This window comes from Hyperolius riggenbachi, chromosome 5 (genome assembly GCF_040937935.1).
Source record: "Hyperolius riggenbachi isolate aHypRig1 chromosome 5, aHypRig1.pri, whole genome shotgun sequence".
Taxonomy (NCBI): domain Eukaryota; kingdom Metazoa; phylum Chordata; class Amphibia; order Anura; family Hyperoliidae; genus Hyperolius; species Hyperolius riggenbachi.
Genome location: NC_090650.1, coordinates 86,620,886 through 86,646,799, shown reverse-complemented (window position 1 = coordinate 86,646,799; position 25,914 = coordinate 86,620,886). Strand labels below are relative to the sequence as shown.

The window sequence follows — 25,914 nt, the reverse complement described above, 5'->3', positions numbered from 1 at the left end:
TATCATATAGGAGACACACACAGTGATATTTGAGAGGTGAAATAAAATTAGGCAGGTGCATAATTTATAGTTATTTTATTGATTTCAAAACCTTTAGAACTAATTATTGGAACTCAAATTGGCTTGTTAAAGTGAACCTAAAGTCAGGGGGGAAAATGAGATTTACTCACCCGGGGCTTCCATCAGCCCCCTGCAGCGGATTGGTGCCCTCGCAGCTCCGCTCCGATGGTCCAGGACCCGCCGGCGAACACTTCCGGTTTGGCCGTCACCGGCCGACAGGCATGGGAACGCGAGTGATTCTTCGCATTCCCAGCCTGCATATCGCCCCCTATGCTGCTATTGCGGCCACCTGGGAAGCACTGGGTGAGTAAATCTCTTTTTTTTCCCCTGACTTTAGGTTCACTTTAAGCTCAGTGACCCCTGACCTACATACACAGGTGAATCCAATTATGAGAAAGAGTATTTAAGGGAGTCAATTGTAAGTTTCCTTTGTCTTTTAATTTTCTCTGAAGGGTAGCAACATGGAGGTCTCAAAACAACTCACAAATGACCTAAAAACAAAGATTGTTCACCATCGTGGTTTAGGGTAAGGATACAGAAAGCTGTTTCAGAGGTTTAAGCTGTCTGTTTCCACAGTTAGGAACATATTGAACATATATCAAGTTCAGACTCGAAGTGGCAGAACGAGAAAAATCTTGGATAAACAGAAGCGAGGAATAGTGAGAACAGTCAGAGTCAACCCACAGACCAGCACAAAAGGCCTACAACATCATCTTGCTGCATATGGAGTCACTGTGCATCATTCAACAATTCGGCGCACTGTACACAAGGAGATGCTGTATGCAAGAGTGATGCAGAGGAAGCCTTTGTACAAACAGAGCCGCTTGAGGTATGCTAAAGCGTTTGGACAAGCCAGCTTCATTTTGGAATAAGGTGCTGTGGACTGATGAAACTAAAATTGAGTTATTTGGGCATAACAAGGGGTGTTATGCATGGAGGAAAAAAAGAACACAGCATTCCAAGAAAAACACCTGCTACCTATAGTAAAATGTGGTGGTGGTTCCATCATGCTGTGGGGCCACTGCAGTGACTGGGAATCTTGTCAAAGTTGAGGGACGCATGGATTCCACTCAGTATCGGCAGATTCTGGAGACCAATGTCCAGGAATCAGTGACAAAGCTGAAGCTGCGCAGGGGCTGGATCTTTCAACAAGATAAAGGCCCGAAACATTGCTCAAAATCCACCAAGGCACTCATGCAGAGGAACAAGTACAACGTTCTGGAATGGCCATCTCAGTCCCCAGACCTGAATATAACTGAAAATCTGTGGTGTGAGTTAAAGAGAGCTGTTCTTGCTCGGAAGCCATCAAACCTGAATGAACTAGAGATGTTTAGTAAAGAGGAATGGTCCAAAATACCTTCAACCAGAATCCAGACTCTCATTGGAACCTACAGGAAGCCTTTAGAGGCTGTAATTTCTGCAAAAGAAGAATCTATTAAATATTAAATTCATTTCTTTTTTGTGGTGCCCAAATTTATGCACCTGCCTTATTTTGTTTAAACAATTATTGCACACTTTCTGTAAATTCAATTTATGTAAATTCAATAAACTTAATTTCACTTATCAAATATCACTGTATGTGTCTCCTCTATGATATATTTAACTGACATTTTTTATCATGACAACCAATGATTTATACAGGAAAATCATGACAATTAACAAGGTTGCCCAAACTTTCGCATCCCACTGTATCACCCTGCCGCTGCCACTGATAATTGTAGGTGGGGAGCACGTTGAGGAGAGAGCCCAAGGGGAGGGGGGGTCTGTCACCCCTCCCCGCCGATGTAGGTGGCCAGCTCTCTCCTCATGCTGCGACCCCTCCTGCCCTCCAGCACGGCCCTAATATCGGGAGCAGGGGCTGCATCCCCTACTGTTACGCCTCTGGGTGTAAAAATTGCAGCTATGGTGTGCCAAGAGATTAAACTGGGCAAAGGAGTTTGGCTGTTGTATAGCCAAACTATGGATCAGCTGCGGAGTAGTGATGCTCAAATACCCCTTTTTAAAATTCGAGTTTGGTCGAATTCGAATAGTAAATTATTCGAGGTCAGTCGAATATTCGAGTCGAATAATTTTTACTATTCGATTCGACCTCGGACTTCGAGCTCACTATTCGAGTCGGTATTCGAGCTCACTATTCGAGCTGACTATTCGAATTGGCCTTAAATAGCTTCCAACACTTGTTTTGAGGGTGAATGATGCAAGAAACATCTTTTTTTCCAAGTAACAACAGCAAGTGATTATGTGGGGATGTTCCTTTAAAAAAAAAGGTGGAAAGAGAAGTTGTGTCCTTAATTTTGTTCAGTAGTGTTACTGTATATACTTGTTCTTCTTCTTCTTTATCTTTCTTCTTCTTCTTCTAGATCTTCTTCTTCTATATCTTCTTCTTCTTCTTCTATATTGTCTTCTTCTTCTTCTTCTTCTTCTTCATCATCTTCTTCTTCTTCATCATCTTCTTCTTCTTCTTCTTCATCTTCTTCATCTTCTTCATCTTCTTCTTCTTCTTCATCTTCATCTTCTTCTTCTTCTTCATCTTCATCTTCTTCATCTTCTTCTTCTTCATCTTCTTCTTCTTCTTCATCTTCTTCTTCTTCTTCTTCTTCATCTTCTTCATCATCTTCTTCTTCTTCTTCTTCTTCTTCATCTTCTTCTTCTTCTTCTTCTTCTTCTTCTTCTTCATCTTCTTCTTCATCTTCATCTTCTTCTTCTTCATCTTCTTCTTCTTCATCTTCTTCATCTTCTTCTTCTTTTTCATCTTCTTCTTCATCATCTTCTTCATCTTCTTCTTCATCTTCTTCTTCATCTTCATCTTCTCCTTCTCCTTCTTTTTCAATATCGTCTTCTTCTTCTTCACGTATTTCTCTTTTCAATTTTTTTTTAAAGAAATGCAGCTATTTTTGAGCGTAACAAATAGCTGGTGGGCGCACGCATGTTGGAAGCGCCATTGTATGTGCTCCCTGGCAGTGGAAACACAAAGACAGCAGGAGGTAAATTCAGCAGCAGGAGGAGGAGGATGAGTGTGTGGCAGCAGGCAGTCAATGAGGCAGGCAGCTCGCCGTGACATAATAGCCCTGGTACCTAGCGGTGATACCAGGGCTGTAAATAAACACATCAGGAGGTCCCAGACAGCGGTCGTGCAGCCCACATTGTGTCCAATACACAACTGGGACAACACAGTTTTCAACCCGGGCACCTCAGAAAAATTAAACCTTTTTTTTTTTTTTTTTAATGGTTTGTTTGGTTTTGGTTTTGCAACCAATATAGCTATTGTTTGACGTAATAGCTGGTGGCAGAGTGGCAGCAGAAGGTAATTCTGTGTACCCTGGCAGTGGGAAACACAGACAGACAGCAACAGCAGCAGGAGGAATGGAGGAGTAATGTGAGCAGCTATTGTTTGACGTAATAGCTGGTGGCAGAGTGGCAGCAGAAGGTAAATCATCTGTGTACCCTGGCAGTGGGAAACACAGACAGACAGCAGCAGCAGCAGCAGGAGGAGGTATGGAGGAGCAGTGTGAGTGTGGCAGCAGGTAGGCAGCGTGACATAATAGCCCTGGTACCTAGCGGTGATACCAGGGCTGTAAATAAACACAACAGGAGGTCCCAGACAGCGGTCGTGCAGCCCACATTGTGTCCAATACACAACTGGGACAACACAGTTTTCAACCCGGGCACCTCAGAAAAATTAAACCTTTTTTTTTTTTTTTTTAATGGTTTGTTTGGTTTTGGTTTTGCAACCAATATAGCTATTGTTTGACGTAATAGCTGGTGGCAGAGTGGCAGCAGAAGGTAATTCTGTGTACCCTGGCAGTGGGAAACACAGACAGACAGCAACAGCAGCAGGAGGAATGGAGGAGTAATGTGAGCAGCTATTGTTTGACGTAATAGCTGGTGGCAGAGTGGCAGCAGAAGGTAAATCATCTGTGTACCCTGGCAGTGGGAAACACAGACAGACAGCAGCAGCAGCAGCAGGAGGAGGTATGGAGGAGCAGTGTGAGTGTGGCAGCAGGTAGGCAGCGTGACATAATAGCCCTGGTACCTAGCGGTGATACCAGGGCTGTAAATAAACACAACAGGAGGTCCCAGACAGCGGTCGTGCAGCCCACATTGTGTCCAATACACAACTGGGACAACACAGTTTTCAACCCGGGCACCTCAGAAAAATTAAACCTTTTTTTTTTTTTTAATGGTTTGTTTGGTTTTGGTTTTGCAACCAATATAGCTATTGTTTGACGTAATAGCTGGTGGCAGAGTGGCAGCAGAAGGTAATTCTGTGTACCCTGGCAGTGGGAAACACAGACAGACAGCAACAGCAGCAGGAGGAATGGAGGAGTAGGCGAGCAGCTATTGTTTGACGTAATAGCTGGTGGCAGAGTGGCAGCAGAAGGTAAATCATCTGTGTAGTGTACCCTGGCAGTGGGAAACACAGACAGACAGCAGCAGCAGCAGCAGGAGGAGGTATGGAGGAGCAGTGTGAGTGTGGCAGCAGGTAGGCAGCGTGACATAATAGCCCTGGTACCTAGCGGTGATACCAGGGCTGTAAATAAACACAACAGGAGGTCCCAGACAGCGGTCGTGCAGCCCACATTGTGTCCAATACACAACTGGGACAACACAGTTTTCAACCCGGGCACCTCAGAAAAATTAAACCTTTTTTTTTTTTTTATGGTTTTTTGGTTTTTGGTTTTACAACCAATATAGCTATTGTTTGACGTAATAGCTGGTGGCAGAGTGGCAGCAGAAGAAGGTAATTCTGTGTACCCTGGCAGTGGGAAACACAGACAGACAGCAGCAGCAGGAGGAGGAATGGAGGAGTAGGCGAGCAGCTATTGTTTGACGTAATAGCTGGTGGCAGAGTGGCAGCAGAAGGTAAATCATCTGTGTACCCTGGCAGTGGGAAACACAGACAGACAGCAGCAGCAGGAGGAGGAATGGAGGAGTAGGCGAGCAGCTATTGTTTGACGTAATAGCTGGTGGCAGAGTGGCAGCAGAAGGTAAATCATCTGTGTACCCTGGCAGTGGGAAACACAGACAGACAGCAGCAGCAGGAGGAGGAATGGAGGAGTAGGCGAGCAGCTATTGTTTGACGTAATAGCTGGTGGCAGAGTGGCAGCAGAAGGTAAATCATCTGTGTACCCTGGCAGTGGGAAACACAGACAGACAGCAGCAGCAGGAGGAGGAATGGAGGAGTAGGCGAGCAGCTATTGTTTGACGTAATAGCTGGTGGCAGAGTGGCAGCAGAAGGTAAATCATCTGTGTACCCTGGCAGTGGGAAACACAGACAGACAGCAGCAGCAGGAGGAGGAATGGAGGAGTAGGCGAGCAGCTATTGTTTGACGTAATAGCTGGTGGCAGAGTGGCAGCAGAAGGTAAATCATCTGTGTACCCTGGCAGTGGGAAACACAGACAGACAGCAGCAGCAGGAGGAGGAATGGAGGAGTAGGCGAGCAGCTATTGTTTGACGTAATAGCTGGTGGCAGAGTGGCAGCAGAAGGTAAATCATCTGTGTACCCTGGCAGTGGGAAACACAGACAGACAGCAGCAGCAGCAGCAGGAGGAGGTATGGAGGAGCAGTGTGAGTGTGGCAGCAGGTAGGCAGCGTGACATAATAGCCCTGGTACCTAGCGGTGATACCAGGGCTGTAAATAAACACAACAGGAGGTCCCAGACAGCGGTCGTGCAGCCCACATTGTGTCCAATACACAACTGGAACAACACAGTTTTCAACCCGGGCACCTCAGAAAAATTAAACCTTTTTTTTTTTTAATGGTTTGTTTGGTTTTGGTTTTGCAACCAATATAGCTATTGTTTGACGTAATAGCTGGTGGCAGAGTGGCAGCAGAAGAAGGTAATTCTGTGTACCCTGGCAGTGGGAAACACAGACAGACAGCAGAAGGGCAGTACACAGCAGCCCACTGTAGGTGTAAAATGTGTGGCTGCAGGCGACGTAATAGTCAAAGTGAACCAGGCTGGCTTAGTGAGCAGGAGCCAGGAGGTGGTAAAGGGTGGTAAGGCACATCAACGATGGTTCCGGCAGCCAGTTCATGTCCCCCTCTCGCCGACAACAGGGGCCAGGAACTCGCCTTCCACCCACGCCTGGTTCATCTTGAGAAACGTCAGTCTGTCCACAGACTTGTGAGACAGACGTGAGCGTTTCTCGGTGACCACGCCACCAGCTGCACTGAAGCAGCGCTCGGACAGCACGCTGGAAGGGGGGCAGGACAGCACTTCCAGGGCGTACTGCGCCAGCTCGCTCCAGATCTCCATGCGCTTGACCCAATACTCCATGGGATCAACAGGGGCATCGCTGTCAAGCCCGCTGTACGACCCCATGTAGTCAGCCACCATGCGGGTCAGGCGCTGGCTGTGACCGGAGGAGGATGCTGCTGCATGCATCTCCTCTCTAGTCACTGCTGCCGGAGCCTCTACAGTCCTGTAGAGCTCGTGGCTGAGAGACAGCAGGTCTGTGGGGCGCTTGCTGCTGCTGGATGCAGGCACCTGCTGCTGCCTCTGTGCTGGCTGCTGGACAGTGGGGGTGGAAGGCTGGGGGAAGGCTTCCTCCAAGCGCTCAACAAGGGCCTGCTGCAAGCTCCTTATTTGTTGCGCTGGGTCTCCTCCTGCAGGCGGCAGGAACTGGCTCAACTTCCCCTTGAGGCGTGGGTCCAACATCATGCTGATCCAGATGTCCTCCCTCTGCTTCATCTGGATCACCCTGGGGTCCCTGCGCAGGCACGTCAGCATGTGCGCTGCCATTGGGAAGAGGCGGGCCACGTCTGCTGGCACATCGACGTCAGTGCTGTCCTCATCCTCCTCCTCTGCCGCCTCATCCTCTCTCCACCCCCGCACCAACTCAGCTGCGCTGTGCTGATCCCCCTCATCAGCAGCCAGGTCAGGGACCTCCACCAAGTCCTCCTCCTCCTCCCCCTCAGAGGTGGACTGCGCAGCTGGTTGCCGCTCCTGCTGGTCCAAGGCTGCCGCTCCCTGTTCCAGCAAAGCATCGAGGGCCCTGTTCAGCAGAGAAACCAGGGGCACCCACATAGCATGGTCCCTGCTCACCATGTTTGTGGCCTGCAGGAAGGGAGCCAGCACTAAGCACACCTGCTGCATGTGCCTCCAGTCATCATCGGGGACGATGGACGGGATGTTGCTGGTCTTGTCCCTTCTCTGAGCTGCGGAAACAGTGGCCAGGGCAAGGTACTGTTTGACAGCGTGCCTCTGTTCAACCAGACGCTCCAACATCGCCAGGGTGGAGTTCCAGCGAGTCGGAACGTCAAGGATCAGCCGATGGCGTGGCAGATCCAGCTCCTTTTGCACGTCTTCCAGGCTCGCACAGGCTGCAGCCGAGCGCCGGAAGTGACGCACAACATTCCTTGCCGTTTCCAGCAGTTCGCCCATCCCCTGGTAGGTGCGCAGGAACTTCTGCACCACCAGGTTCAGCACGTGGGCAAGACAGGGGATGTAGGTCAGGTTTCCCCTGTCTATTGCGGCAACCAGATTGGCCCCATTGTCGGCCACCACCTCTCCGACTCTGAGGCCTCTGGGGGTCAGCCAAATCCTCTCCTGCTCCTGGAGTTTGGCCAACACATGGGTTGCCGTCAGCTTGGTCTTCCCAAGGCTGACCAAGTGCAGCAGCGCTTGGCAGTGGCGGGCCTTCACGCTGCTGCCGAGGCGGGGGGTTTGGCCAGGTGTGCCGGAGGATGGCAGAGGATCGGAGGAACCTGCTGCAGTTCCCCTGACCCTGCGGGGTGGCACCACCCACTGTGTTGCTGCTGCTGCTGTGCCCGCTGCTGCTCTCCCATCCTCACCCCCTTCCACCAAGCTGACCCAGTGGACAGTGAAGGACAGGTAGCGGCCTGTCCCGAAGCGGCTGCTCCAGGAGTCCATGGTGACGTGGACCCTTTCACCAACCGCGTGCTCCAGCCCTCGCTCCACATTGGCCATCACAAAGCGGTGCAGTGCAGGAATGGCCTTGCGGGCAAAGAAGTGTCTGCTGGGGAGCTGCCAGTCTGGGGCTGCGCAAGCAAGCAGCGCACGAATGTCGCTCCCCTCCTGCACGAGCGTGTACGGCAGGAGTTGGGAGCACATGGCCCGTGCCAGCAAGCCGTTCAGCTGCCGCACGCGACGGCTGCTGGGAGGCAGAGCCCTAACCACCCCCTGGAAGGACTCGCTCAAAAGGCTCTGGCGTGGCCTTTTGCTGACACGGGAATCAGCAGACACAGCAGAGGAGGCCACTGAGGACTGGCTGCCAGAACAGGCCTCAGTGTCGGCGGCAGGAGTTGCAGAGGGGGGAGGAGCAGTGCGTTTCCGCACTCCTGCTGGTGCTGCTGGAGGAGCAGGAGGGCGGGTGGCTGCTGTTGCTGCTGCTGCTGCTGAAGGCTGTGCAGTGATGGGTGTGGTGCCACTGCCAGCAGCAGATGCCTTCAGCCTCTGGAACTCCTCATGCTGGTGGAAATGTTTAGCCGCAAGGTGGTTGATGAGCGAGCTGGTGCTGAACTTTAAGGGGTCTGCACCTCTGCTCAACTTCCGCTGACAGTGGTTGCAAGTGGCGTACTTGCTGTACACAGTGGGCATGGTGAAAAACCGCCAGATTGGTGACAGAAACTTCCCCCTACGGCATGGAAGCGCTGCTGCCTGTCTCCCTGTGGTGGTTGGGGGGGGGGGCTTGGGTGCGGCTGGTGGTGGTACTGGCTGATGCTGCTGCTGCTGCTGCTGAGCCTGAGACACCAGCAGGCTGTGGGACGCTGCCAATGCTTGCAATGATGCGCCTCCTTGCAAGGCCCACAAGCGCATCCTCCTCCTCCTCCTCAGAGCTGCTGAGGACGACATCCCCTGGAGGTGGTGGCACCCAGTCTCTGTCTGTCACCGGGTCATCATCATCCTCCCCCTCCTGAAACATGTCCTGCTGGGATGAGGACCCCCCAAACTCCTCTCCTGATGCATGGATGGGCTGCTTGACTGTCGCCACAGTCTTGCTGTCCAATCCCTCATCCCCCAAAGTGCCCATCAGCATCTCCTCCTCAAGATCGCCAACAACAGCAGACAATTTACTCATGATGCCTGGGGTCAAAAGACTGCTGAATGACAGGTCGGCGAGTGACGGTGAACTGGCCTCCTCCCCAGACCCTGCTGGGCGGCTGCTGCGAACAGGGGTGGTGGTGGTGGTGGTGGTGGTGGTGAGGGTGGAGGCCTCGGATGCAGAGCTGATGGCGGGCTGCTCATCCTCCGTCATGAGTTGCACCACAGTGTCTGCATCCTTTTCCTCAATGGGACGTTTCTGACCCGGCTGGAGGAAAATGGGAGCAGGTGCTACACGCTGCTGCTGCTGTGTCTCTGCAGCGTGAGTTGCAGATGCTCCTGCTGGGCGGCGCCCAAGGCGTCCACGGCCAGTGGCTATGGGAGGAATGTTAGCCACTGACGCTGCTGCTGCTGCTGCGGAACTGTGCATGGTGGCGCGCCCGCGGCCGCGGCTTGCCACAATGCTGCTCCCTCTCCTCCTGATTCCCTTGCTGCCCTTCCCCTTGCCCAAACCGCGCTGGCTGCCACTTCCAGACATCTTCAATGTTTTGGGCGTATAGACAAAAGTTTTTTAAAAGGGCGGGTGAAAAGTGGGGTACTTTAATGGAGTGGGTTGGTTGGTGAGGTGACTGAGTGAGTGTCCCCTAGTACAGTAAGTAAGTAGTAACAGTCAGGAAGTACAACTAGCAGTTACAATAATCAGTAGTAATCACAAGTAAATTTAGTGTGTGTACACTCAGACAGTGAGTGCACGCACGCAGGAGCTAGTAGCCTATGAACACAGTGACTGAGTGTCCTAGACTCCTAGTACAGTAAGAGTAAGTAGTAACAGTAAGTAGAACTAACTAATTACAATAATCAATCAGCGATCAGAAGGAAATGGAGTGTGGGTGTGTGTACACTCAGACAGTGAGTGCACGCACGCAGGAGCTAGTAGCCTATGAACACAGTGACTGAGTGTCCTAGACTCCTAGTACAGTTAGAGTAAGTAGTAACAGTAAGTAGAACTAACTAATTACAATAATCAATCAGCGATCAGAAGGAAATGGAGTGTGGGTGTGTGTACACTCAGACAGTGAGTGCACGCACGCAGGAGCTAGTAGCCTATGAACACAGTGACTGAGTGTCCTAGACTCCTAGTACAGTAAGAGTAAGTAGTAACAGTAAGTAGAACTAACTAATTACAATAATCAATCAGCGATCAGAAGGAAATGGAGTGTGGGTGTGTGTACACTCAGACAGTGAGTGCACGCACGCAGGAGCTAGTAGCCTATGAACACAGTGACTGAGTGTCCTAGACTCCTAGTACAGTAAGAGTAAGTAGTAACAGTAAGTAGAACTAACTAATTACAATAATCAATCAGCGATCAGAAGGAAATGGAGTGTGGGTGTGTGTACACTCAGACAGTGAGTGCACGCACGCAGGAGCTAGTAGCCTATGAACACAGTGACTGAGTGTCCTAGACTCCTAGTACAGTAAGAGTAAGTAGTAACAGTAAGTAGAACTAACTAATTACAATAATCAATCAGCGATCAGAAGGAAATGGAGTGTGGGTGTGTGTACACTCAGACAGTGAGTGCACGCACGCAGGAGCTAGTAGCCTATGAACACAGTGACTGAGTGTCCTAGACTCCTAGTACAGTAAGAGTAAGTAGTAACAGTAAGTAGAACTAACTAATTACAATAATCAATCAGCGATCAGAAGGAAATGGAGTGTGGGTGTGTGTACACTCAGACAGTGAGTGCACGCACGCAGGAGCTAGTAGCCTATGAACACAGTGACTGAGTGTCCTAGACTCCTAGTACAGTAAGAGTAAGTAGTAACAGTAAGTAGAACTAACTAATTACAATAATCAATCAGCGATCAGAAGGAAATGGAGTGTGGGTGTGTGTACACTCAGACAGTGAGTGCACGCACGCAGGAGCTAGTAGCCTATGAACACAGTGACTGAGTGTCCTAGACTCCTAGTACAGTAAGAGTAAGTAGTAACAGTAAGTAGAACTAACTAATTACAATAATCAATCAGCGATCAGAAGGAAATGGAGTGTGGGTGTGTGTACACTCAGACAGTGAGTGCACGCACGCAGGAGCTAGTAGCCTATGAACACAGTGACTGAGTGTCCTAGACTCCTAGTACAGTAAGAGTAAGTAGTAACAGTAAGTAGAACTAACTAATTACAATAATCAATCAGCGATCAGAAGGAAATGGAGTGTGGGTGTGTGTACACTCAGACAGTGAGTGCACGCACGCAGGAGCTAGTAGCCTATGAACACAGTGACTGAGTGTCCTAGACTCCTAGTACAGTAAGAGTAAGTAGTAACAGTAAGTAGAACTAACTAATTACAATAATCAATCAGCGATCAGAAGGAAATGGAGTGTGGGTGGTGTGTGTACACTCAGACAGTGAGTGCACGCACGCAGGAGCTAGTAGCCTATGAACACAGTGACTGAGTGTCCTAGACTCGTAGTACAGTAAGAGTAAGTAGTAACAGTAAGTAGAACTAACTAATTACAATAATCAATCAGCGATCAGAAGGAAATGGAGTGTGGGTGGTGTGTGTACACTCAGACAGTGAGTGCACGCACGCAGGAGCTAGTAGCCTATGGACAGTGACTGAGTGTCCTAGACTCCTAGTACAGTAAGAGTAAGTAGTAACAGTAAGTACAACTAACTAATTACGATAATCAATCAGCGATCAGAAGGAAATGGAGTGTGGGTGTGTGTACACTCAGACAGTGAGTGCACGCACGCAGGAGCTAGTAGCCTATGGACAGTGACTGAGTGTCCTAGACTCCTAGTACAGTAAGAGTAAGTAGTAACAGTAAGTACAACTAACTAATTACGATAATCAATCAGCGATCAGAAGGAAATAGAGTGTGTGTTGTGTGTGTACACTCAGACAGTGAGTGCAGTGCGCACACGCAGGAGCTAGTAGCCTATATGAACAGTGACAGTGAGTGTCCCTACGGGTACAGTAAGAGTAAGTAGTAAGTAAGTACAACTAACTAACAATAATCTATCAGTAATCAGAAGGAAATAGAGTGTGTGTACACACAGACAGTGAGTGAGTGCACACACGCAGGAGCTAGCTAGTAGCCTATAAACAGTGACAGTCAGTGAGTGTCCTACTCCTAGTACAGTATAACTACAATACTATTAGTAAAGGACAGCAGAAATACTGGTATAGATGAGAGAAATAAACAGAGGACAGCTGCCCACAGAGGCAAGGCCCCCCTGAGGCCTAAACCTGTAAGCTTGCAGCAGCTGCCTGTCTCTAATGTAACACACAAGCTACTAACTAAAATACAATGTCTAAATAACTAACAACAATATAGGTGTGTATAGGAGGTGTATGTGAGCAAAAACGCTAGGTAAATGACCACAATAGAGCTCTTGCTAAGCCAAAGCACAAAGGAGCAACTCTCTCTCTGTACAAGTCTCAGGCAAGCACGGAGAAACGGAACATGGCGGCCGCTATTTATAGGGTAGGGGCTGGCCAGGGTCCCCCTCTGTGATTGGCTGCCGTCAGAGGGCCTGGGAGCCCTCTGATTGGCTCTAAGGACATCAATCTGGGCTATGACGCTATTCGAGCTCGGTACCGAGCTCGAATAGCGCCGGGTTGCTCGAATAGCTCGAATAGTGAATGGGCTATTCGAGTGTACTCGGATAGCCCATTCGAATAGCTCCAGCTATTCGGAGCTCGAATACCGAGCTCGAATAGCTGAAAAAGAGCTCGAATATTCGAGCTACTCGAATATTCGAGCTCTGCTGAGCACCACTGCTGCGGAGAAGCTATAGTTGAGTAACAATATAGGCTTAGGCTAAATGTATAGCTAGCCTACTAGCCTAGTACCATTCTGGGCTGCAGCACTCAAAGTGTAAAGATGGCCACAAACCATACAATTAATAGATCCCATTTTACACCAATTCAATAAGTATGATTGGTTGTTATGAAAAATCAAAAGATTTTTTTGTTTTCGATTGACAAATCCAATAGAATTTTCCTTTTTTTTTGTTTGTTTGTTTGTTTTTTGAGATTATACATGTTGGAAAATGCAGACCAATTTTATCAAGAATTGCATGTTGTGTGATGGATTGTGAAATTGTATTCAACCAGAAAAAAAATGTATGTAACTATTCAGTTCATTTTTCTCTCAATTTTTTAACCAATTTTTTTCGGAGTTTGCGATCTTTTATTCCGATATTGCAGCAATCTGGAAAATACGTGTGTGGTACCTCAAAGATTCTGATCGAAACTTCTGATCAATCGGAAAATTGGATCGGAATGCTCGAATGGAATCAAAATACAAAAAATTGTATGGTGTGTGGCCACACTAGTCATAGTTCTCCACCAAAATTGGCATAAGACTGTGATAGGGAAATAAGATACGACAGGGATTAGATTGTGAGCTCCTCTGAGGGACATTTACTGATATGAATTTGTACTCTGTAAAGCGAATCAGTGAAAAACGGCGCCTAGTGCCAATGGTATAAAAACGGCGCCTCATAGACCTTTATTATAAAACGATATTTATCGTTTTTATGGTTAAATAATGGCGCAGGATGTCCGTATAAAATTTTTCATTTTAAACCTCTTCTTCTTGTTTATAAAACATTATTTATAGTTTCAGTTGTAATCATCAGTTGCCATTGTAAAAGGTTTTTTTTTTTGAATAATAGTGTTATACCTCATAGCCCTAACTAAACCGCCGCATTCCCGACGCTCTAATCTAACTAATCGTCCCCAAACTTCCCGGGGGGCAATCCGGGCTTCGTTTCCCAGTGAGGCAGAGCTATGAGCAGCAGCCCCGCCTCACATGCGTCTGTCAGCAGCAGATCTCCGCCTCCGCCTGCCCCTCTCAGTGAAGGAAGACTGAGAGGGGCGGGCAGAGGCGGAGATCCGCCGCTGACAGACGCATGTGAGGCGGGGCTGCTGCTCATAGCCCTGCCTCACTGGGAAACGAAGCCCGGATTGCCCCCCGGGGAGTTTGGGGACAATTAGTTAGATTAGAGCGTCGGGAATGCGGCGGTTTAGTTAGAGCTATGAGGTATAACACTATTATTCAATAAAAAAACCCTTTTACAATGGCAACTGACGATTACAACTGAAACTATAAATAATGTTTAAGAAGAGGTTTAAAACGAAAAATATCATTTTTAAACAAAATATCGTTCATAAAATTGCGCCGTTATTCGGCCGGCGCCATTTTTAACTGTACCCCTGTAAAGTGCTGTAGAAGATGTTAGTGCTATTTAAATACATAGTACTAATATAAGTGTATCGGAGGGATTTACTGAGTGTGAACAAAATACAGCCTGCCTGTGTACCCTCGGTCAGGAGGTTTGCCTTTAGTGCACCTTTAATATGATCACACAGGAGATTGCTTAGCTTACAGTTCATCTTGGTTATTATGGTTTTCTGTAGGTACATATTTTCTCTGGCCCTGAGGCATAAATATGTTCAGGAGTCACAGCCTTACTTATGTGCATTAGCTAATATGAGGACACGCCTAATTTGCCTGGTAATCCTATTTCAGAGTAACAGCTGCACATGGGCGCCTGTCTTTTCTGCTTTCCAATTACACATAGATTTCAGTTACTCAGTTTCCTTCTGTCAGGCTCCTCTTATAAATAAACGAGAAAAGCTGGAAATGCATTTGTGCTAACGGAAACTGAGGTGACAGAAATATAATATAAGCCGTATCTTATTCATTTTGAAAATGCTACTCGCTGTTGTTCTGAGCCTTTGCAAATGGTACTTAGGACTATGCAGATTAGGTGTTCTAATTGGTGACAGGAAATGTGGGCGCCAGAGGCGCTGCGGAAGCTTGGGTGCCCCATGGGTGCCTATGTTACTATCCGCAATTAAGGGAGATTTAGGCACCCGATAAAATAGCAGGCGCCACGGCCAATTACTATGCAAACTGCAGCTAAAAATAGCAGGTGTGATACTTATCGTGTACAGCAGTGAAGACGGCGGTTATCAGGAGGTTTGTAAGGGGGGTTGTGGTTAGGGTTAGGCATTGGTGGTGTTAAGTTAGGCATTAGTGTGTGTGGGGGGGGGGGGATTGGGTAGGGTTAGGCATAGGTGGGGGTCAGTTAGGGTTAGGCATTGGTGAGGTTGGCTAGGGTAAGGGATCGGTGGGGGTTGTTTAGGGTTAGGCATCAGTTGGGGGTGTCGGTTACAATTAGGCATCGTTGGAGGGGTCTGTTAGGGTTAGACATCGGTGGGGTTGTGTTGGTTAGGCATCACATGGGGGGTCTGTTAGGGTTAGGCATCGATGGGAGATCTGTTAGGGTTAGACATTGGTGGGGGGGTGTTTGATAGGCATCAGATGTGGGGTCTGTTGGGGTTAGACATTGTTGGGGGGGTGTTGGTTAGGCATCAGATGGGAGGTCGGTTAGGGTTAGGCAATGGTAGGGGATCAGTTAAAGTTAACATCAGTGAGGAGATCAGTTAGGGTAAGGCATCAGTGAAAGGGTGGAGTGTTAGGGTTAGTGTCTGTCTTTTGCCGCGCACCTGACCAGATCAATCTTTCAATCGATTTAGTCTGGAGATCAATCATAGTTACATAGTTATGTTGGTTGAAAAAAGACATACGTCCATCGAGTTCAACCAGTACAAAGTACTATCCCTGTTGATCCAGAGGAAGGCGAAAAAACCCTTACAAGGCATGGTCCAATTAGCCCCTAAAGGGAAAAATTCCTTCCCGATTCCAGATGGCAATCAATCAAAATGACGATTGGTATCCACACTGCAGCATCGATCTCTGTCACATTCGTTATAATCGAATAGGTCAGATATTGATGCCGAAAATTGACTAATGTATTAATAACCTCAAGGGAAGATAATTTATGTGACCAAACCCCATTTTATAAATAAAGGTAAATGTAAAAGGCGCCCAAAAAATAAAATTTTTTGCAGAAATAGATGATTTTGATCCAAAAAAAAAACCTCTATCAGGTCGGGTAAGAGTTCCAGATCTTACCTTGTATGAAGGCTCACAAAACTCAGATAAAAAGTTTTTCCCCATTTATTAAGCACTTCAGACCACGCGTTTCGCGACCTATGTCGCTTCCTCAGGTCAAGAAGTGTACTGAGAATATATAGTTGGCGCCACGCTTGTAAACACTACTTGACCTGAGGAAGCGATGTACCGTGTTTTCTAGAAAATAAGACAGTGTCTTATTTTAATTTTTGCGCTATAAGATATGCTAGGGCTTATTTTCAGGGGATGACATATTTCTCTCAGGAAGTGTTTCTCAGCAGAACATGTCTTCCTTCTTTGTACTGTGCTGTTTTTGGATTTGAAGGTATGCTACTGTATGCTACTGTACTGTTCAGGCACCTGCCCTGTCATCCCTGCACACAGCTTATGACCTTGCTGGTGCTGTTATCCACAGGACAGGTGCCCAGTCGGCACTTCAATGCTGATGTGTCACCGTTTGCTGTCTGACTCTTCCTCCTCCTTCTGCTAGGGCTTATTTTTGGGGTAGGGCTTATATTTCAAGCATGCTCAAAGTTCTAGCTAGGTCTTATTTTCAGGGAAAGAGGGTAGGTTGCGAATCGCGTTATCTGAAGTGCTTAATAAATGGTGAAAACCTTTTTTCTGACTTTTGTGAGTCTTCTTACAAGGTAAGATCTGGAACTCTTATCCAATCTGATAGAGTTTTTTTTGGGATCAAAATCATCTATTTCTGCAAAAACGTGTATTTTTTGCTTGCCTCCTACATGTACCTTTAGTTATACTATACCACCCTACCTAGTGGGGTGCTCGCCAACTACCACCCCAGTGTGTAGCGCAAATTTTTTGTGGAGCCGCGACCAATACCTGCCACACAAGGCCGAGAGGGGACGGTATTTCCCCACATGCGCATACGAGTGGTTGCCTCTGGTAGCAACAAACACTTGTGAGTATATACTCAGACTTCTTTTCATTTGACCCACTGCATTACATTATGACGCAATAGCGGGCTTCCGGCATCTGTTTGTTTTCTGTTATTTCATTAGTCGGACTAACCCCATTGTATCAATGCCCGAGGAGATCTGTAAAATTCATCATTGTTAAACCTACTTCAGAGGAAGATGTGTGGGATTTCACCCTAACACTTTTAACCACCTTATTGTATTGTAAGGTATCATTTTAGCTTTAGCATTCTTTGAGTCGATGCAAATTACTTATTGACTGGCCTGACTCTCCCCTCCTGTGGCTCAGGCATGCAGAATGTCTGCAGGACCAGCCCAGCAGGGAGGAGGGACAAGCTGGCTCTGGGCTCACCTTACAGGTTTTGGAGCTGTGTTTCTGTCACAGGTGACAGGGCACTGTGTTGGTCCTGACAGAGAAAACTTGCAGATAAGAACTTATCTCCGTTTGAGTCAAGGTAAGAATTCCCTGATTGTCCAATTCAAATCTCTGTTACCTGTGTAGGAGACTCTCTCAGTATAAACGTCATTGTGCTTTGCTCGGGTTGTAGAAACTTGTGTTCCACCACCTGACACCTCTGATCTATAGTCTGCTACACGCAATCTGGAACTTGCAGGGTTTATTCTTCTTTGCTTAGATATTTTATTTGGTAGGTATGAAGTTGTAATTACTGTAGTGAGTAAAGCTTAAAGCTACATAGAGTCACTCAAAATGATCTTTAGAGGTCTAGAGGTCGACTTAGGTGGTGGTTTGGGAACAGTTGTTTGAGCCAGGAGCTGAACAGCATGTTCTACTCTATGGAAAGAGAAGGAAGGGGGGGGGGGGGGGGGGCATTGAGTGTGAGAGAAATGTTCTGTGGAAACACCCACTGAAGTTACTACTGGAAACAAAAGATAAGGGACAGTGATCTGGCAGATCACTTGAAGGAAAGCCAGTGATGTAGGGGGGGCACCTCTGCATGCTATACAGTTCTGTCTAAAATGATCAGGAATGATTGCTTTGGGCAAGAAAAATCTAAAGTGTGCATACATATTTATTCCTTGTACACATCATGCAATTTTCTTATCAGATCGGCAGGTTGAATCGATTATTTCCGACAGGCCCAATCTGATTTCCGATCATTTTTCCAATCAGAAACACAATCGGGAATCAGATTGGACCTGTCAGAAATAGTCATTTCGACCCATCTATCTGACAGAAAATTGCATGGTGTGTACCAGGCATTAGATAGATAGACATGTTAATTTGACTGTAACTGCTACAATAAATAATGGGCAGCACAATGACATCTTGGAATAAGTTTGAAACCGTTTGGACTATCCTGGAGAAAATGTTTGTGTTCATCCTGTGCTAGTGTGGCTTCCTTCAGGGTGTCCTGCCCCGTACTACAACAACATCCTGGTAGGTTAATTACTGTTGGACCAACCAAACTGGCCATACTGGAAGACTTTAAACACTCAGATACGACTTAAAAACACAACAGAAGAAAAAGCTTGCTTTGTCACGTCCGAAGCATCTAGAGGCGGTCATCACAGATTTGATACCATAATTTGCCAATATTTGCCAGTACAAACCTGACCTATCAAGTAATTTGTTGGGTGTGGCAGGCTGTACTGTGTGTGTTGTATTGCATGTGCTGATAATTGACCAAGGCATTCACAACCAGCCAGATTGACCAACCAAAGTTTCATAACTAGAACATACCGGTAGCTACCTTAATTATGTGAACATGCCATAATGCACCTGCCCCTCCCAAGCTCTGTCATGTGACTTCCTTTTTTGCCTAGGCACATACAGGAAGTAAAAGCTCAGAAGCAGTCTTTTTATTCATGAAGTATGTGGGCTTTTATACAAAATAATGAGGTCTGCCATCTATGAAATGTCCCCCGTTGAGTCATGTGAAGTTTGATTTTATTGGTATCTCCACAATACAGGAGCTATATGTGTGATTACTACTTATCTGGGAATCTTTGAATCCAAAACCAACTATTTTTAGAGGATGAAGATATAGGGCTCGATTCACAAAGCGGTGCTAACCCAGTAAAAGACTTTAGGCATGATAACCATTGCACCACGCTGGCGAAAAGCCAGTTTAGGCGTGATAAGTTTAGGCGTGATAAGTTTAGATAAGTTTAGATCGCACGCAAAGTCCCGCACGCAAAGCAGCGCCATTAAACTCTATGCGAAGTGCACCAGACTTTGCTAGCGCAAAACTATTGATCAGCTGTGCACTGCGGTGCTAACCCAGTTGGTGCTTAAACTTATCACTCCTAAACTTATCACGCCTAAACTGAGTTTAGGTGTGATAAGGGGCTTTTCACCAGGGTGCTAACTGTTAGCACCGCTTTGTGAATGAAGCCTATAATGTCTGTGGGGTGCTACTATTTTACGCTTGCAGAGCTCTTAACTGTCCCTCTTTTGGAACCCAATTTCTCTGTCCCCCTTTCTTTCTCATTTGGCCCTCTTTCAGGACTGATGTAAAAATCTATATACATATGTGTGTTTTTCTACTGAAAAAATGTATTTAATTGACTCTAAACTTTATTTTTGTCTTTTAAATTGATACATTTCTTATTTTCAAATGTTAATATGAATGAAAAATAACAATGATAGAAAGAACCAGTGTGGTTTGAATTATAAAATGACATCTTTTGCTTATAAATTCTTTGTAGTATGTCTGACTAGAGGCGTAGTGGGGGTGTGACTAGGAGCGTGGCAGGGGCGTGTCTAAAGGGCATGTCTCTTTCTTATCTCAAAATGTTGGAAGGTATTCACTTGTCTGACTGACTGTGATATTTCCCACCACATTCTGTCCTTATGATCACCATCTAAGGAGAGCAAATATCTCCAGTGGAGTCATTATTACAGTAATAGAAATTTAACAGAGGTTTGTTTTAGTTCCTCCCTGTTATGTCTAAAATGTACTCCAAAACATTTTGCTTGCAGCTCGGCTATATAGAACATTAGGTCCGGATGTGGCAATACTAATTTAGACAAGATATTGAAGTAAACCTGTGTGAAAAAAGCTAGAGTTACTTACCTCAGTAGAGGGGGAGCCACTTGATAAGCCAGAACCTCCCTTCTCCGATCCTCCCGCAGTCCGCCGGGACCCTCTTCTTCTTCACAGCCCATGCACTCATCCAGTGAGCACACTGACGGCCGCGCCTGCGCAGTATCATGGACCTGCTTGTGCATGGAGGGCAAAGCCGTGCATGAGCGGCCCCATGCTATTGTGCAGTCACGGGCTGTCATTGCGCCTCCACAGTGGCGCCACACAGGTTTCGTGTGAACATATTTAACAAGCCCTTGTCTAATATGTTTGGAGGGTCACAGCAATGGATCAGCAGAGGCGTAGAGGATGGGGCAAGCCTCTGGATTATCCCTCTACTGAGGTAAGTATCTAATGTTGGCCATTTCTTTCCCTACAGGGTAGGGGGTCAGCCATTTCTTTCCCTACAGGGAAAGAAATTGCCGACCCCCTAATACACGATGGCGGCGGCAGAGAGGCTCTGTTGTTCCTCTGCGACGCATATACAGTATGTATAATCTCGTGAGGACCGAGATTTTACGTGCGTGCACAAGCTCCCGTCACTGTACACAGAGGCCCCAGCGATCAGCCTGCCAGCGCCCTGCCAGCTGCTGATCAGCGCTGGCAGGCTGTTTTTTTTTTTGTAATTTAAATTAAAATGTGTTTATAGTGCTGACATCTTCCGCAGCACTGTACAAAGTATATAGTCTTGTCACTTAACTGTCCCTAGGAGGAGCTCACAATATAATCCCTACCATAGGCATACAGTATGTCTATGTATGTATAGTGTAATGTACGTATAGCAGTGCAGGGCCAATTTAGGGGGGGGAGGGGGGAGGAATAAAAAAAATTAATAAAAAAAAAAACCTAAAAATTGCAGCAATCAGATACCACCAAAAGAAAGCTCTATTTGTGAGAAGAATAGAAATAAACCGTAAAAGTCGTGAAATGCGGAAATATAAAAAATGGCCTGGTCACTAGGGAGGTATAAACCTCTGGGGCTCAAGTATTTAAAAGAAACCTGAAATGGAATGGATAGTGAAGTTGCCTTTTAAAAAAGTTCCCATTGCCTGGCTGCCATTAATGTCTTTTGGCTTCAGAAATGTGTGAATCACCCCTTCAGTAAGCACACAGCTAGTGCAGTAAAGTCTCACAGAGCTTGTGCACTGCTAATGGATCAGAAATTAAAACTGTGTGTAGACAAACTAGATGAAACTCGGCCAAGGCAGGCGATAACAACTGCCTCTGCCAAAAATCTAGCATATGGACAGCAGTCTCCAATGCCCCCTGATACCTTGGCCAGCGATTGGCCCATCCGATACACTCGGCTAAGTGCTGCCCAGCAGCATTGTTCTCCTTACTTACACTGTCCACCCACCACATGACGCAACTCACATGCTGCTCTGTCTGCCCCCCCATAGCAACAGAATGCGTCGCTAGCCTTCAGGCTATCTACATGTCTGTACAGTATTGGTCTTGCAATGCCGCCCAAGGGATGAAATCCCAATCCCTACCAGGCAACATACCTCCTATATGTGTAAAAGGCTTGAGAAATGCTATTCAGCAGAACAATCTCCTAACGTACATTTTCTCTGATGAAGGTAAAGAAAAAAAGCCAATCAAAGCTGCTAGCTGTTAATCAACTGGCTTACAGCTGTTAATTAACCAGCAGCTCATATATTTCATTACGTCAATTTATTTCCATTCCTGGGTCATTGAAAAATTGGATATTAGAACGTTCTGCTAAGAAAGTCAGATGGCCACTCACCATACTATTGAAAGATCACATTTTACACCAATTCGATAATTACAATCGGTTGTCCCCCCCCAAAAAAATCGTTGTTTTTTTTTTTTTACATTTTACATTTGTTGGAGAAATCTGAATAGGCTGCCTGTCAAGTTTGCTGTCAAGTGACAGGCAGCCTATTGGGCCAATCAAAGTGCGGGGATAATGTCCTTTAAAGTGATTGGACCCGCAGGGGCTTAGGGCAGGACGAGTGGGGCTCTCGTCATTGCCAATTAGCAGGCATAAGTTTGTAGCGCTCACTATGCTACTCGGATAAGGCATGTTAACTCTGATAAGATGTGTTAACTCTGATAAGGCTTGCTATTTGTCTTAGTGAATCCAGCCCAATATCTGTTGCTTCACAAATATGTGTCCATCAGGCAGAAAAGGGATTTTTACAGGGGAGCAGATCCTGCAACTGCAGGAAGGCCCAAAACCTTAAGGGGGTCTCAACTGATAATTTACTCCCTCTGATCCATTCTTCAGATCAGGTGATTTTGTGACTATACCTGTTATGGGTTTGAAGATTATAATGTCCACGCTTCCTATATGACTCTTGAAAGATAAGCTCTTAAGGCTCGTACACACGTCAGATTTTCACAAACGACCAGTTGTTTGGACATCAAATTGGACGTGTGTACAGTCTGTCGTTCAGCTGATAAGACTGGACTTGAGCGATCCGCAAAGCAAGTCCAGTCTTATCAGCTGAACGACAGACTGTACACACGCCCGATTTGACGTCCAAACGGCCGGTTGTTTGTACGTCCAAACAACTGGTCGTTTGAGAAAATCTGACGTGTGTATGTACCTTTAGGCTGTAAGGGCCACCAGGGGTAGGCAAGGGCAGGGCCGGGCCGAGTCATAGGCTGGAGAGGTTCCAGCCTCAGGGCGCAGTGTAGGAGGGGGCGCACAATTCATTCAGCTGTCATTCCTAATTTTGTATGAAGCAGAAAGAAATAAGAAAAGGGGATACATAGCAGTGACTGCAAGCCAGATAACTAGATATTAAAGTGTTGGGGAGGTTGTGGGCCCTCTTAGTCTAATAGCAATCAGTGTGTGACAGCTGGGGTGGGAGGGATGGAGGGGCGCATTTTGGTGTCTCAGCCTTGGGTGCTGGAGGACCTTGTCCCTGCTCTGGGCAAGGGAAAGGGTGTGAACAATGGAGGGCCTAATCAAAGTTTGGCTGGGAGGGGGTACATGCTTTGTCGTTACGCCCCTGCTGACGAAGTAGGTGACTGTATATGGCATGCACTGCCTGCAAAATTAATATACTTATGCTATCGAGAATATCTGTCTGTTTATTAAGAGCAGTAGATTCGTTTGTTTACACAGCCCCAAGGATACAGCAACAAACCATGTTTGTGGTTGTCTGATCTGTCCCTGATTTCAACATTTGCATGTGCAGCAAAGCCTGGATGATCTGGAAACTTTGCATTCATGTCAAGCTTTTCAGATCATCCTGCAGCTACGTTTCCATTGCTTCTGTTGGAAAGGAAATTAATTGTGTGAAACAGTGGCTTAAAGGACAACTGAAGTGAGAGGGATATGAAGGCTGCCATATTTATTTCCTTTTAAGCAATACCAGTTGCCTGGCTGCCTTGCTGATCCTCTGCCTCTTATACTTTTATCCATAGACCCTGAACAAGCATGCAGCAGATCAGGTGTTTCTGACATTATTGTCAGATCTGACAAGATTATCTGCATGCTTGTTTCAGGTGTGATTCAGTCACTACTACAGCCAAATAGAACAGGAGCACTGCCAGGCAACTGGTAATGTTTAAAAGGAAATAAATATGGCAGCCTCCATTTACTTCTCACTTCAGTTGCCCTTTAAAGCGAACCTGAACTCAGAACGTCCTCTCTGCTCTAAAAGACAAGCCACAACATAATAACCTTTAAAGAAAAACAGTTCTTTGCTAAGGCTGATCCAAATCCTGCAATAAGTCTGCAGTGTACCTACTTCCTGCTTTCATGGAAGCAAACATATTGTTAGCATCCTGTGTTTACAAATGAGATCTCTGCCGTGGCAGTCAGCTGACACAGCTGAGAGATGAAATTACAATTTGTGATTAGTCACAGATAAGGGGGAATTAGACAGGCTAAACTCTCAAAATGCATACAGGGTGCATTTCTCTATGCTTTGCTTCTGTCCTGTGCAAGAGTTCAGGTCCACTTTAAACTCTGCTCATTATTCTGCTATCTGTACACATCCTGATATCAGGTATTCTGCCCAGTTGTGTGTAAATTTAGAATAATAGAACCGAGAACCCATAGTAAATAATGATAATGACCAACACATTTTGCATTGAGGGAGAAGGAGATATAGATCTGTGGACTGTACATGAGCAGAGGGTGACTCCCTGTGTGACTGTGCAGAGAAGCATGTTCTGCAGCCTCCGCCCTCTCACCCTAACAGGCTTACATGCCCCCAGGACCCATTCCTCCTACAGAATGTGAGGCAGATACAGTTCTTCCTGTAACTGGGTGTGTATACGCGCTAAATGGAATGACTGTTACTGCTGCTGCTAACGTTACTTTTATTATTATTTATTCATATGTCTTTTTTCAAGATATTTTATATATTTTAGCTATTAGTCTCAATTCTGCACTTTATGCCTGCTTTCCAGCTTCTTACAATGATATTCCACTTTCTTTTTTTGTTGTTTCGTTTCCTATTTTTCCAAAAACAAAAGTTTTTACATGTCCGTTCTATAGCCTCTTATGTGTTTGTATATGTTACGGCCAGAACCCGAAGTTTGGCCACTTTGCGTTCTGGCCGGCCACTTCGGGTTCTGGCCGGTCAATGTGCGAACTGGCCGCTGCGCTGCGGCCAATGTGAGGAATGAAATGATTGCAGTAAAGATTAATGTGTGTTCTGGCCGTCTCGCTGCGGCCAAATGTGTCAAAAATGCGTTCATTCATTTAATGAAATTAAGCCGGCGGCAATGTAGCAAATGAAGCCGCCGGCTTTCTCTCCTCCCCCCTGCCTCTCTCTCTCTCCTGGCATCCGGCGGGGACATGCGTGTCCCCCCGGAGTCGTTCGTCGCAGCAGGGAATCCTGCTGTTCGTTTCTGCAGAGCGGGTGCTGGCAGAAGAAATGTCTGCAGCCTCCCCGCTCTGCTGCCCTGGCGCGACGAACGAATCTTGAGGACACGCGTGTCCCCGCCGGCTGACCGAGAGAGAGAGAGAGAGGCGGGGGGGGGGGGAGGAGAGAAAGCCTCCGGCTTAATTTCATTAAATGAATGAATGCACTTTTGACACATTTGGCCGCAGCGAGACGGCCAGAACACACATTAATCTTTACTGCAATCATTTCATTCCTCACATTGGCCGCAGCGCAGCAGCCAGTTCGCACATTGGCCGGCCAGAACCCGAAGTGGCCGGCCAGAACGCAAAGTGGCCAAACTTCGGGTTCTGGCCGTAACATATATATGAAACTGTATAGAGCAGCCTTTCGCAACCTATTTACCCCAGAGGAACCCTGCAAATACTTTTTGGATCACAGCATGTGCCAGCGTCACGTGGAACAGGCGCTCGCGGTGATGGTGGACCCTGGAGGAGGCCAGGAGACATGCTGGCAGATATGGCACAGGGGGACACTATACACTAGGGGGGACATGGGCCGGGGGTCCATCAGTCATGGCAATATCCAACACTGTTGCTGCCACACACCTGATTGAGCCCTGACAAGATTTTTCTGACATTCATGATTGATCTATTTGACCAATTTTGGATGGAAACCGATCTAGAGAGTGATCGGGTGGCCATATTGCAGCACCAATACTCTTCCAATTTGATATAATTATCAGGCCACAATATCGAGCAGTGTATGGGCGCCCTAAGGCCCTGTTCAGACTGTCAGCGTTTGCAGAATGCGTATAAATTTAAAGAAACGCAAGGTAAAAAATGCATGCGCTTATATGCGTTTTCTATGCGTTCAAATGCCTTTTCTATTGCGTTTTGCACACGCACGTCACACAGGAAACAGAAAAGAATTATGGGAAACACAGAGGGAAATGTACACTAAAAACACAATAGTACGCGTTTTTGATACACATCTATAGACTTTCATTGCGTCCATTTCTGTGCACAGAACTGCGCG

General features: G+C 46.7%; 1 protein-coding gene and 1 long non-coding RNA gene across 2 annotated transcripts in view; one reads left to right on the top strand and one right to left on the bottom strand.

Annotated features, from left to right (window-relative positions):
* LOC137518299 (uncharacterized) overlaps window positions 1-25,914 on the bottom strand; it is a 41,935-nt gene that overhangs the window by 4,824 nt on the left and 11,197 nt on the right. The window lies entirely within an intron of this gene.
* LOC137518298 (villin-1-like) overlaps window positions 17,353-25,914 on the top strand; it is a 135,011-nt gene continuing 126,449 nt past the window's right edge. The window contains exon 1 of the mRNA XM_068235959.1: window positions 17,353-17,455. The gene's annotated coding sequence lies outside the window, so the exon portion shown is untranslated. The remainder of the gene's footprint in view (window positions 17,456-25,914) is intronic.